This window comes from Talpa occidentalis, unplaced genomic scaffold (assembly GCF_014898055.3).
Source record: "Talpa occidentalis isolate TD23 unplaced genomic scaffold, MPIMG_talOcc4v2.1, whole genome shotgun sequence".
In the NCBI taxonomy this organism is placed as follows: domain Eukaryota; kingdom Metazoa; phylum Chordata; class Mammalia; order Eulipotyphla; family Talpidae; genus Talpa; species Talpa occidentalis.
This window is the reverse complement of record NW_026555331.1, coordinates 14,553,604-14,566,347: the sequence shown is the minus strand read 5'-3', so window position 1 is coordinate 14,566,347 and position 12,744 is coordinate 14,553,604.

Sequence of the window (12,744 nt, the reverse complement as noted above, 5' to 3'; positions counted from 1 at the left end):
CTCGTACCTCAGTGCAAGAATGTTTACCTGTGTCTGTTAGAAAGGCAGTGTCTGCACAGCGAGACTCTCATTTTCACTAGTGTCTATCTCAGTGCTTAGCAGAGCACCTGGCACATACGGGTGAGTTGTGTATTGTTCCTGAACTGTACTGTCAGAGTGGAGAGACGCAGAGAGTGGGAGTTCTGTTGGGGGGACCTTGCTCCCCTGCCTGCTGTGTAGATTTAGCAAGGCTCCAGCACACAGCTCAGTACACACCATTAGCTGGCAATGTAAGTGCTACCCTGGATGTCTCCCATTTTAACCAAATCCAATAACACAATGCCGTGGATAGTAAGACAATTCTTTGATGCCATAGAATTAAATTCAAGATGGGGAACTGAACTGAGGTCCCCCCGATGTCATAATTAGTGTGTTAATGCTTGGCATTGAAGTCAGCAGAAGGAAAAATAACTTCCTTATTGCTCTGACACACTTGTATTATTTCTCTTCCAGCTCATGTGGGAGTGAGCCAAGGGTTTGTTGTAAAAGCAACTAGTAGGGATTTCTGGGCGTGAACCAACATGGCGCCATCTACTGATAGGAAACCTGGCGCTTCCCCCACATTACTAATTAGACCTTCTGGAACCCAGCCTGTCAAGTGTTCAAATGAGCCCTGGTTTGCAGTGTCAATGTCTGACTAATGTTAGTAAATCCTTTGGACTCTAAATTTTGGGGAAAAAATAAGTTATTCCAGGGCCTCCCCAGTGGCGCAGTGGTTGAGCGCTGGGTTGTGAAGCTCCCCGCGGCGTCTGCGGCACCAGTTCGATCCCCAGCTGCTCCCCGGCCACCGGAGGAGGGTCCCACAAGGCGCGCAGACCTCTCCTGCCGCCCGCTGCTCCCCTCAGCAGTGTACTTCGGTCCTTCTGCCTGCTCTGCTCCCTGCTCTGGCTCTGGTGAATTCTCTCACCCTCCCGCACTTCTGACTGTATCCAGTGCATGTATAAACAAATAAACAAACAAACAAACAAATAAAAATACGTGCCTCTTAAAAAAAAAATAAGTTATTCCATTGACCTGGCCTACTGGGAAGACTCTGGCACCATGCAATTCAGGAAAAGAGGCAGAGCTCTTGGTATTTACCTCTTAGCAAACACACCCATCTACCACCAAGGTCAGCCCAAAGAATACCTCTCCTACTTCCATGGAACCCCAAACAGCCTACAATCAATTCATGAATCTGTTCCTCTCAGAGAGTTTTATACTTTGCCTTAACTCTATAGCCTAACTTTCATAGGAAGATATCTTAGTTTAGGGTCTGAAGATAGGGTAGACCTTCACCTCCTTGACTCTCCTTTAAAAATAAATAAACTCATGTATTTATAAACTCATTAAAAATAGCAGTGATGTCTATTACATTTTAGCATAAGTAACATAGTTTAATGATAATAACTGTTTTTCCAAATTTAGAAAAATGTATTGTTTTACATTTTTCAAATCTCTATAATATCTGGCTTAATAGAAGACAGCTGGACTTCCACATCTGCTTCTGCATTTAGTCAGTTTTGATATGCTGTTTTGTTTAAAGAATATGACAAAAATCTGGATATATAGTTGGAAAAGGGAAGAAGGTTTTACCAAATTTTTTAGACAACTGTGGATCTTTAACCCCATATGAAATGTGACAAATGGAGTTTCTTATGATGTGGAATTGGAAACATACTAGTGAACTTCTGTGCTAGATAAAGTTTATTGGTCTGTCTTACAGTTTTTAAAAATTGAAGTAACACTGCATTATACCATTACATAAGTTTCAGGTGTGCACCTTTGAAAATCAACATGTGTCCACATTGCATTAAGTATATCACTAAAAGTTGTCTATACTGCATTAAGTATACCACTAAAAGACCAATGCTGTTCTTTATGGCGCCATTGTTACCTTTGTCCCAATTTAACAATTCCCCCCCTTCTCTTCTGATAATCACTAATTGTTCTCATAGTCCAAAAGTTTATTTTTGTTTTCATTAGTTAATCTGTTTCTTTGTTTTTTTCTATGTACCACAGATGTGTGAAATCAGATTTTTTTTTTTCTTTCTCTGTCTGGCTTATTTAGCTACGCATAAACTCCCTCTAGTGTCATCCATGTTACTGCAAATTTCATCTTTTTCATAGCCGAATGATATTCCATTATAGATATGTACCACATCTTATTTATTCCTTCATTTGTTGGTGGACACTTAGGTTGCTTCCAGTTCTTGGCTATTGTAAATAGTGCTGCAATAAACAGGAGGTGCATATATTTCTTCAAATAAGTGTTTTGGTATTTTTTTGGGTAAATACCCAGAAGAGGGATACTTTGATTTTATGGAATTTCTATTTTTACTTTTTTGACAGATCCCCATATTGCTTTTCACTAATGGCTGTACCAATTTACATTCTCACTGTGCGAGGATGCCCTTCTCTCCACATCCTCTCCAATGTGTTGTTTCCTGTCTTTGGATAATAGCCATTCTCACATGTCTGTGACACTATCTTAGTGTTTTTTAAAATTTTTTATTTTTTATTTATACAAGCACTGGGTACAGTCAGAAGTGTGGGAGGGTGAGAGAATTCACCAGAGCCAGAGCGGGGAGCAGAGCAGGCAGACTGACGAAATACACTGCTGAGGGGAGCAGCGGGCAGTAGGGGAGTCTGCGCGCCATGTAGGACCCTCGCCCGGCAGCCGGGGATCGAACCGGTGCTGCGGAGGCTGCGGGCAGTTTCACAACCCAGAGCTCAACCTCTGTGCCACCAGGGAGGCCCTATCTTAGTGTTGTTTTGATTTGCATTTCCCTTCTAATAAAAAATGATGACCATCTTTTCATGTGCTGCTTGGCCGTCTATGTCTGTCTTCATTGCAGAAGTATCTATTTAGATCCTCTGCCTGCTTTTCAATCAGACTAGTTTTTTTTTTTTTTCCCTTGTATTGTTGAATTTTACACGTTCTTTGTATGTTTTGGATATTATGTCTTGTTGGATGTATGATGTGCAAATATTTTTTCCCATTTGATTTGGTGTCATTTCATTTTGGTGCAGATTTCTTTCATGTGCAGAAGTTTTTTAGTTGGATATAATCTTATTTGTTCATTTTTGCTTTTGTTCCCCTTGCTGCTGTCAAGAAGAGTGTCACCTGTTTTTTTCTATGGACTTTATGGTTTCAGGTTTTACATTCGTCTTCTATCAAGATTTTTTTTTTTTTTAGTACTTTTTTTTTTTTTTTAAGATTTATTTATTTATTTATTTATGCAAGCACTGGGTACAGTCAGAAGCGCAGGAGGGTGAGAGGATTCACCAGAGCCAGAGCGGGGAGCAGAACAGGCAGAAGGACCGAAGTACACTGCTGAGGGGAGCAGTGGAGGGGCAGGAGAGGTCTGTGCACCATGTGGGACCCTCCTCCGGTGGCCGGGGAGCAGCCGGGGATCGAACCAGCACTGCAGAGGCTGCGGGCAGCTTAGCAACCCAGCGCTCAACAGCTGCGCCACTAGGGAGGCCCTTCAATCAAGATTTTGAATTGATTTTTGTGTATGGTGCTAGAGAGTGTTGACTCCCCTTTCAATGAAAGTTGGCATTGCAACCAGTTAAGATCCAGGATTTGGGGGCAGAAAAACTCAGGAGAATCTTTTTCCTTTGAATGACCACATGGTTTTGGACAGGTTTACTTATTTTTTCAAATCTCAGTTTCTCCGTTTGTTAAATAGAGACAGTCATGCGGCCACCCTCATCCCAGAGAGGGCTGGGAAGCAGTCAGCGAGGTACCCGCACTGGATAGGTTCACGGTAAATTTGGGTTAGTATTATATTATTATTCCAAAAGTAATCTCATTAGACTCCCTTCGAACTTGGTGCCCAATTTTCAGCATTGGCCTCCTGATATTCCTGTATTGTGAGCAGTGCCGCATTCTTCATCTACTCAGACAACAAAAGTTTTGGTTTTCGGTCCAGACTCTACCCTAGATTGGTTATGTGTCTTTGGACAAGTCCCTTAACCTCTTTGTCCTTTCTCCCTGGCCATGAAAATGTGGGCCACGTGACCTCTGACCCATGCACCTTCCAGCTCACCGTGTGGTTCGGGCCCTAAAGTGGCAGAGAAGGGACTGCTGGAAGCTGAGCCTGCTCAGAGCTTTGGTACATCCCTGGCTTGAAGCCAGAGGCTCTTGATGGCAGTAGAGCTGCTAGCCAGTACTTTTTATTAGTTTGTCTGTTTAGGTAGCTCAGAAAGCCCCCCATTACCTCCTGGAGTTTTGCATTGATACTACTGAACACTTTGACTTGGGTTGCCTGTTTGCCGGTGTGCGGCCTTGGATCCCCTGTTTCGTGCCTGCAGCTGGCCTGACAACTACAGGCAAGGAAGGCCTCAAACATACCAGTCACACCTCGAGTACTCTTAACACTCTCCGGGGCCAGGCGTCACTCTCCAGCTGGCCAGCGAATGATGGCTGTGGCGGTTTTGAGGAACTGTGTCTTAAGATAGACAAACATGCACTTAAAGGCTGGTGGCAATTCTTCAATAACAGCACGTCTTCTCTGCTGACATCAGAATGTCTCCTGTTCCCACAGTGAGCAGGTGGAAGAGAAAAATGAGAGAAAGAAGGTTTCAGTGAACTGCATCATGCAAAACTGTAGGAAGCAAGCCACCTCTTCTGTGTGATCCTCAAACTTCTCTATGTATCTGTCCAGTGGCGTCTGCAGCTGTCTGGCTGGGTGTGTTTTTTAACCAGCTTGTGGAAAGCTGCAAAAGGACTTTGTACTGCACACAATGGCCAAAAGGCAGCCTGCCCCTGGATTCTCAGTTGCCATGGCTACTATCCTCTGAAAGCTAAAACCCTACTGCTACTTTTACCAGACCGGTAGTGCAAATGGCTGCATTCCCAACTCTTTCTCCACACTACCCTCCCACCAGAAAACATCTACATATTTTTCCTCCTTTGGGAGGGCAAGGAAAAAAAAGAAAAAGTCTGACAGGGATGACATCAGGACTGTTAGTGGATTGTTGGTATGGAACCCAGTTGTCTGCCCCCTCTTCTCTTTGCAAACTAAAGTCTGACCTCATACATCATTTATGCCACAGATCAGCTTTCTGGGCTCTAAGTCAAACTGGGAAGAAAGAAATAATATGATCAAGGATGCATTCTTGCTCTCCTGTTTTAGCACTGTGAGTCACAAAGAATAACACACTGTTGTGGCCTCTGCTCTCCAGGGCCACACACTCCCTGATGGTGAGATATGCATGTGGCAGAACACGCAGGAATGGTTTGGCAATTTGCTGCTGTCATATAGAAGCTGAGTGACCTGTAGAGGGAGGTCTGATTGGGAGGGCAAACTGTACTCTACTGGGAAGTGTAGATCAAGCAATGAGGTCTAATTAACTAAAAGTCTATTCATCTGTCCATTCATCCATCCATCCATCCATTCACCTACCCATCATCCATTCACCCACAAACCCATTCATCATCCTTCCACCCATCATCCATCCACCCACACACCCATTCATCATCTATCTGTCCATCATTCATCCTCCACCCACCCATCCATCATCTATCCACCATCCATCATCCATCCATCCATCCATCCATCATCAATCCATCATCAATCCATGCATCATCATCATGTATCCATCCATCCAACCATCCAGTAAGATACTAGGGAGATAGACAAAGTGTTGCTTATAGTCTGATAAGAAAGAGGGACTAATAAATAATTGTCTTAAGTGTTCTGAAGGTAAGTCTTTCCCAACCTCCTCCTACCATGAGTTCAGGGTCTCCATAAAAGGAGAATTTTATACACATATCTTTGAGAGTTCTCACATTGGGCTGAGTTTTAACCATGTATTTCCTTGAGGGCAGGAACAAATCTGAGTCTCTAGCTCCTTATAAGGAAAGGCAGAGAGGAAGTATAATGAAATTATTGAAGGAGACTGACACTGAAGACTTCTTATTTTTGCCTTTCCAGGCTGTTTATATTTTTACTAGTGATTTTCTTTTAAGTTTTTCCAAAACATTTTGTTTTGTTTTTCTAATAATCAAAAATAAAAGTAAAGGATTTTTTTTTTTTGACTCGCTGCTAGGTAAGAAAAAGATTCTAAAGTACTCTCTTCTTTCTCCCCATATTCTGTTTTTTGTAAAGGTAACCTGGCGTTTAAGGGCCAGATTATTGTCATCAAATCATTCTATATACTCTTCCTTGTCTTTTAAAGAATGACTTGGCTACCTGCTTTTGAATCATAATTGTAATAATTTGCTCTGTGTTTGATGTATGTTCTCACCATCAGTTCTTTTATGCCACAAATTTTTCATTCTAAATTGCTTAATTCTTTCTCATCTTTGGAGTAATTGAAGTACATTAACTTGTAATACTTTTTATGGAGAATATCGGAGAAGTGGATTTTTCCAAATCTTTCCTTATCTAAGATTCCCATTTTATTCCCTACCATTGCCAAACAACTTGACTAGGTATAGTGATTTAAGGTTTTTTTTTTTCTTCATTTAAACTTCCAGTTAGAAAATAAATAAGTCATAGGAATGTGACACACAGCTTGGCACTATAGTCAATAATAATGCGTAGCTTTTAAGAAAGTAAATCTTAAAAATTCTCATGGCAAAAAAAATTATGTAACTAAGTATGGGAATGGATATTATCTAGACTGTGGGGATTATTTAGCAAGATACACAAATATTGAGTCATTATGTTATATATCTGAAAGTAACATAACATTTTATGTTAATGAAAAATGAATAAATCATTTTTCATCAAAAGTTTCTGGAAACTGCTTATTTTATTCTTGAAGTTGCAGTACTATAGAGTAGAAGTTTAGGAATTGACCGATTTTGCATTAAACTTCTTCTTTTAATCAGAAACTTTGCAGAATGTGTTCAGGGGTATTTTTTTATAAATAAATCTATAATCTTTGCCTTAAAAGCATGGTTGCTGATTTATATACTTTAACCTTTAATTCACCTTTGACTATACTGGTGTTCTTTTTCATACAGTTAATTTGTCTCTGCTTTTTTCTAATGTAGATTGAAATATGTTATTCCATCTTTATTCTTCTGAAATAACCCTGTCGTTCATCTAGTTCACTTTCTGGCTTAGCTTGATCTCTGTGGATTTATGCCTACTTTACAGAAGGGATGATGTTGAAGTTTTTGGGAAAAAATGTCTTCTGGACATCCTCTTGAGTCTTCAGAATGCTGTTCTCTTTCCCAGGGTGGCCAGCCAGCAGACTATATCACTTGCCCTTGGAACCGCTAACTGTCCCCTTGGGCGTTAGTTGAATTTCCTTCTCACATCTGCGGGTGGAGGAATGGCTGATTGTTCTCCCACTTTCTAGCTCTGTTCCCAGGGATTTAGTGACCCCCATGTAGTTTGCACCTGCTGGATTGAAGTGATTTTCTTCTACCTCCAACACATGCGAAATTATTACCCCCAACTATTCAACAAATACCCCTAATAGGCTCTTCCCATCTCCCCACAACTTTGAAATTTTTATTTATGCCCCATTCCACCTTCAGGATGCAAAGAGTCCCTTGCAGGTACCCACCCCATAATCTTCCACGTCTTGTTCCATTGCTTGCTTCTAGTCATGGTCTCTGAAAGGAAATGGAGAGATTTTGTGGGGTGTGTGTGTGTGTGTGTGTGTGTGTGTGTGTTTGTGTATCAAACTGTACTCTTGCTGCCTCTAAGTATCTCACAGTGTAGTAGAGGCTAGCTGGCCAGCTTGAAAATTGGCCTATTCTCTGGGTCTCTCAGTCAAGGAGCAAGTGTGTGGAAAAATAAACTCTCTTCTTACTCCCTTTCAGAGAATTGGATCTCTCCTCTTCCAGGAGACAAAATATGAATAGTTTACTCACTATTTCTCTCAAGCCAACTGCATCTGTTTCTGATAACAGATTGATTCTGATATTGGATGGTAATTAATTCTACTTTTCTGAGGTGTGGTAAGAGTTCACCATTCCTCATCAACCATCTTTTGGTAGGACAAAGATACTGTTAGAGAGACACTATTTGGTACAAGCTTTCCACATTATTTTTGAGATTCAGTCTTCAGAACCTGCCAGGGATTCAGGAGTCCCTTGGATAAAGGCTTCCCTTGTCACCTCTTTACTTTCTCCTACACCTGAATAAGCAAAGGTAGAAAAAAGAGTGGGCAAAGACAAACAGGGTAGATTTGGTAACCCTCATTGCTAAGAAAGCTTGCCCAGGTCCCCAGGGCTTTGGGTAAGGAAGTAGGAAGTATCTTCTTATGTTTTCCATTCCAATGGACAGGCCAGGGCAAGCCATCGAGTTTCAGACTGAACTGAGGTCGGGGAGTCTGCTATTTAAACTCCTTATCACACAGGGCATTGTCAGTTGCCTGAAGGCATTGCTCAATTTTGGTAGGAATAATAGCAACCAGAAATCTGTCATTCCATCTGGGAGATACACACATTATTCCTATTGTCTGCTCCAGATTTTTTTTAACACAGTGCCTGAGGGGTACCTGTCCTGTTTGTGACACCCTCCAAAGCAGAACATTATATCAATACAATGGAGGTGCTGGGGGGAGGGGTAAGTGGCAGTGCGTCTGAGCTTCCCTGTGGGTTTTGCTCTCTGGAGACATCCATTTCAGATGTCAGTGGGTGTTTCTTCTAAACAATTGTGTAGCAGCAGTAATAAGGATGACCTTGTCTGAAATAGGAAGAGCACAGCAGAATGATGATTATTTCACTCTGACACAAATGCCAGAATATCGACTACACACTTGCTATAGGCCCTGCTCACAGAATGGATGTGGAGAGACACACAAAATCTCCTCTTTACTCTTCCCTCTCTTGTACCTGAAAAGCACCCTTCCCCAGTGAGAACATCCAACTAGTCAGACAACCTGAGGAAGAAAGTTCAGGGGAGAAGGGAAAAAAGTTTGTTCCAGAAGGTGTTAACCACATGTGAATTATCCTTAAAAAGAATGTTCCAGTCCTATGATGAGTTTGTCTGAGGCAAACAGTCCTATGATGAGTTTGTCTGAAGGCACACTGGACAGGTAAACAGAGTAGCACCTTCCTGGTAGGTGGTGAGGTCTTTGTTTTTTTTTTTTTTACAACAATGGCTTTGAGACATTGGGGGATTGCTAGGTAGGCAGGACTGCGTGGAGTTACCCCTGCAGGGACAGAGGAAAAGGTGTCAAAGAAAAACATGTTGTTTGCTTCCCAGCTGTGCCTGAGGTCGTCCATGAACCTTTGGAAAACATCTCTCCCCCAACCCCCTCCCCTTCCCCACGGCTGAGTCAGGTGCCCAGATGCCCTGACTTGGGTGGACAGATCTTTCCACTGGATGTTTTCCTACAGCGTTCTTCCTGGGATCTCTCTGTAGGCCCCATTCCCTCCTACATTCCCCACCCCCACCACTATCTCTCCATCTTATTTTCTCCTCTCGCTCAGCCAAATTGTTTCTGTTTTCCCAACCACTATCCTGTGATCTCTTATTCCTCATGAGGAACTTTCCTGACTTGACTGTGTTGGTCACTAGACTCCATCCTTTCTCCCTTCTCTCCTTGGGGGCCAAGAGAGCCTCACAGACTGAGGGGAGCCTTGTTTTCTCCAGGCAAATGTTTTCATTAAACCATGAATCTATAACCACAATGGCCAGTTTTTTTTTTTTTTTTTTTTTTAAGATCTACACAAGCAGACTTTTCCATTGGTTCCACTGGTTCCATGGTTGCCCATTCCCAGCCATTTATATAATGGAAGAAAAGCAGTCTTTGAGCAGACGCAGCGCTGCCACTGACCAATCAGGTACTTGTGGCCACTTTACATTCCTGTGCTGCCTATTGCACATGATAATCCCGTGCTTGGATTTTCTGTGTAAGCATGTCCCAAGTATTGCACAGGACAGACTCATGCTAAAATATTGTCACATCATCTGAAATTCAAATGTCAGCATGCACTCTGTATTCTCAGGTGCTCCATCTGGCAACTCTCCATGAAACGCATACTACAGATGGGTACTGTGGCTTGCTCAGAGTGGTTAAGATGAGTTAGCTCCCCTCCTGTCCTCTCCCATCTCCACCAGTCTCATGGTGGAGAAAGATGAAGGGGGGTAGTGGGAGGAGAGAGAGAGAGAGAGAGAGAGAGAGAGAGAGAGAGAGAGAGAGAGAGAGAGAGAGAGAGAGAGGAGAGAGAGAGATGCAGGAGGAGGAAGAGTAGAAGGTGGAAAAGAAAGAGAGAGAAGGAAAAATCAAAGGAAGGAGACGTTATAGTACGCTCTGGCCTTCTGCCCATTCGCCATTTCTTTAGACATTTTTAATCTACTGTCTGGAGCTCCCTGGCAACACTTAAATTCAGTAGAGGGCACAGGGATGATTTGATACTTTAACTGAATCCCAACTAGAATTTTGACCTTTCTGGAAGGGACATGGCAAAGCAGAGAGGCCAGAGGGCTTGGCATCTATAGCCACAAATACCCACCCCCGCTTTGGCACCGACTCAATCTCTGAACTAGGTCTCCTCTATTAATTCTCTGGGATCTTTAGTTTCTTTATCGGAAAATTTAGAATGGGGTTAGTGATGCTCATCCTTCCCCGGGCCGTGGCCTGCGCTGTGGCACAGCTTCTCGTACCACACAGACCTTGGTTCAAATCCCCATTCTGTCACTGACCAGCTGTGTGACCTGGGGCAAGTTACATAATCTCTCAGCACCTTGGTTTCCTCATCTGTAAAATGGAGAAGATGTTAGTGCAGAATAGAATGAAGGCAGTGTGTTTGGAGGCAAGAGTTACTAGTGAACTCTTTTATTCAAACAAGCACTTGGCTGATAGCCTCATCCGTTCCCCCTATAAACAGCTCTGGTCAGGGATGTGAATGAATGTCGCCTCTGTTCTAGAAGCAGCTAGTGATACCAAAGAAGAAGAAAACCTCACCTGTGCCCTGAAGGACCATGATTCATAGGTGGAGATGGGTTGTACACAGGTGACACACAAGGCAACAGAAGCAAGAGTGTGACCATTTTTTAAAAAGATTTATTTATTTATGCATACAAGAACTGGGGTACAGGCCAGAGGTGTGGAGGAAGGGTGAGAGGATTCACCAGAGACAGAGTGGGGAACAGAACAGGCAGACTAACGAAATATACTGCTGAGGGGAGCAGCGGGCGAGACAGGAGAGGTCTGCTGGCCATGTGGGTTGCTCCTTGGCCAGGGATCAAACTCGTGCTGCAGTGGCTGGGGAGAGCTTCATAGTGCGGTGCTTAACCCCTTGTGCCACCAGGGAGGCCTGGGTGTGACAATTTAATGCAAGTTCAGTCACGGTGCTGGGGAGGTTTGAAGAGTCACAATCAACCCTTATGCTGCTACCCCCTTTGCAGCTTACCAAGGCTATTCACAGACACTTGAGATGAACAGGGGTCAGAATCAGGAGGGGCTGGCCATGGGCAGTTCCAACTAGTCAGTTCCAACTAGGAGGTTCTTGGAGAAGCAATAGATTTGGATGAAAAGATGGTGCTTGTGTTGGGACAAATCCAAAGTGCAAAGGCAGGGGAGATCTGGGTCCCACTGGGACAGCAGAGGGCAGAAGTGGGGCTCCAAGGGCACTGAACCTTCAACATTTGCACTTGCTGTTTCCTCGGCTGCAAAGCTTTTCCTTCAGATGTCCATACGCTGGCTCCTCAGTGTCAGGACTCAGCTCAAATATTACTTCACCCATCCTGCGTTTCTTCACCACCTAAGGTAGATCACGCACCCCGCCCCCCCGCCCCGTCCCTCTAGGCTACATCACGCTCTTTTAGTTTTTATTACACTTTTATTTTATGGATTATTCTTTTATGGATTATTCTATTTGTAATGTTTCGTTGTTCATTCTGTCTTTTTGAATAGAATGAGAGCCTCACAACGACACTGGATCCTCTGCAGGGGCTCCACATGCGTCTGTTGGAGGGAGACAGAGGCGCCGAGGGCTACCTAGAGACTGGGGATTTTATGGAAAATGATGAGGGCTTTAGGAAAACCCATACAGAGGTCAACTGCATGTTCCCGGAAGGACTTTTTGTGACCAGGGTCCAAGTGCTCCTTCTCTCTGCTCTTTGCTCACAATGTGCCACAGTTGGTAGGAGTTCCTGGGCATGCCCTTGGGTGACAGCTGGACCCTCCTCCCCACCAGACACTGTTTGGGCAGCTGATCTCACCCTACTGCACCAGTCCCCCGGCTGTACCTGGCCTCAGTCACATAAAATCCCCATCTCCAGGGCCGGCACCCAGGTGTCAGCATTCTGTGAGTCAAGGTGTGGGAACCTCCTTGCTGGGTACCCTGTTGTGTCTTGTGGACATGCTTAGCTGCCTGTCCTCTGGTCCTCCTCGCCGACACCCTGCCGGTGTGAAGGGCAGCCAGCTGAGTTCCTGGGCACACGCCTATATTTGACGACCTGTTTGGAAGGAGACACACACATGCTCCATGGGGTGGGCCAGTTCAGCCAAGCCTGGCATGTCATTCTGACCAAGCGTTATTTAGGGGCTGGCTGCTGGCACCCTGAGCTGGCTTCTGTTCCGCTGGCCCTACCAGTTGGCTCGTCCCAGCCTCCACTTTCACTGCCCTTGTGGTTGCCACAGCGCTCAACTTCTATTTATCATGTCTTCAGCAATGCTGCGGACCGGAGTGACTGGCTGGGGTTGATATCATTTACGTGCCACTCAGGAGATGCCAAGCCATTGTCGCCAGCACTTCTCACGTCCCCACTCCCTGCGGGCCGAGGTTGAGAGGCCAGGAGG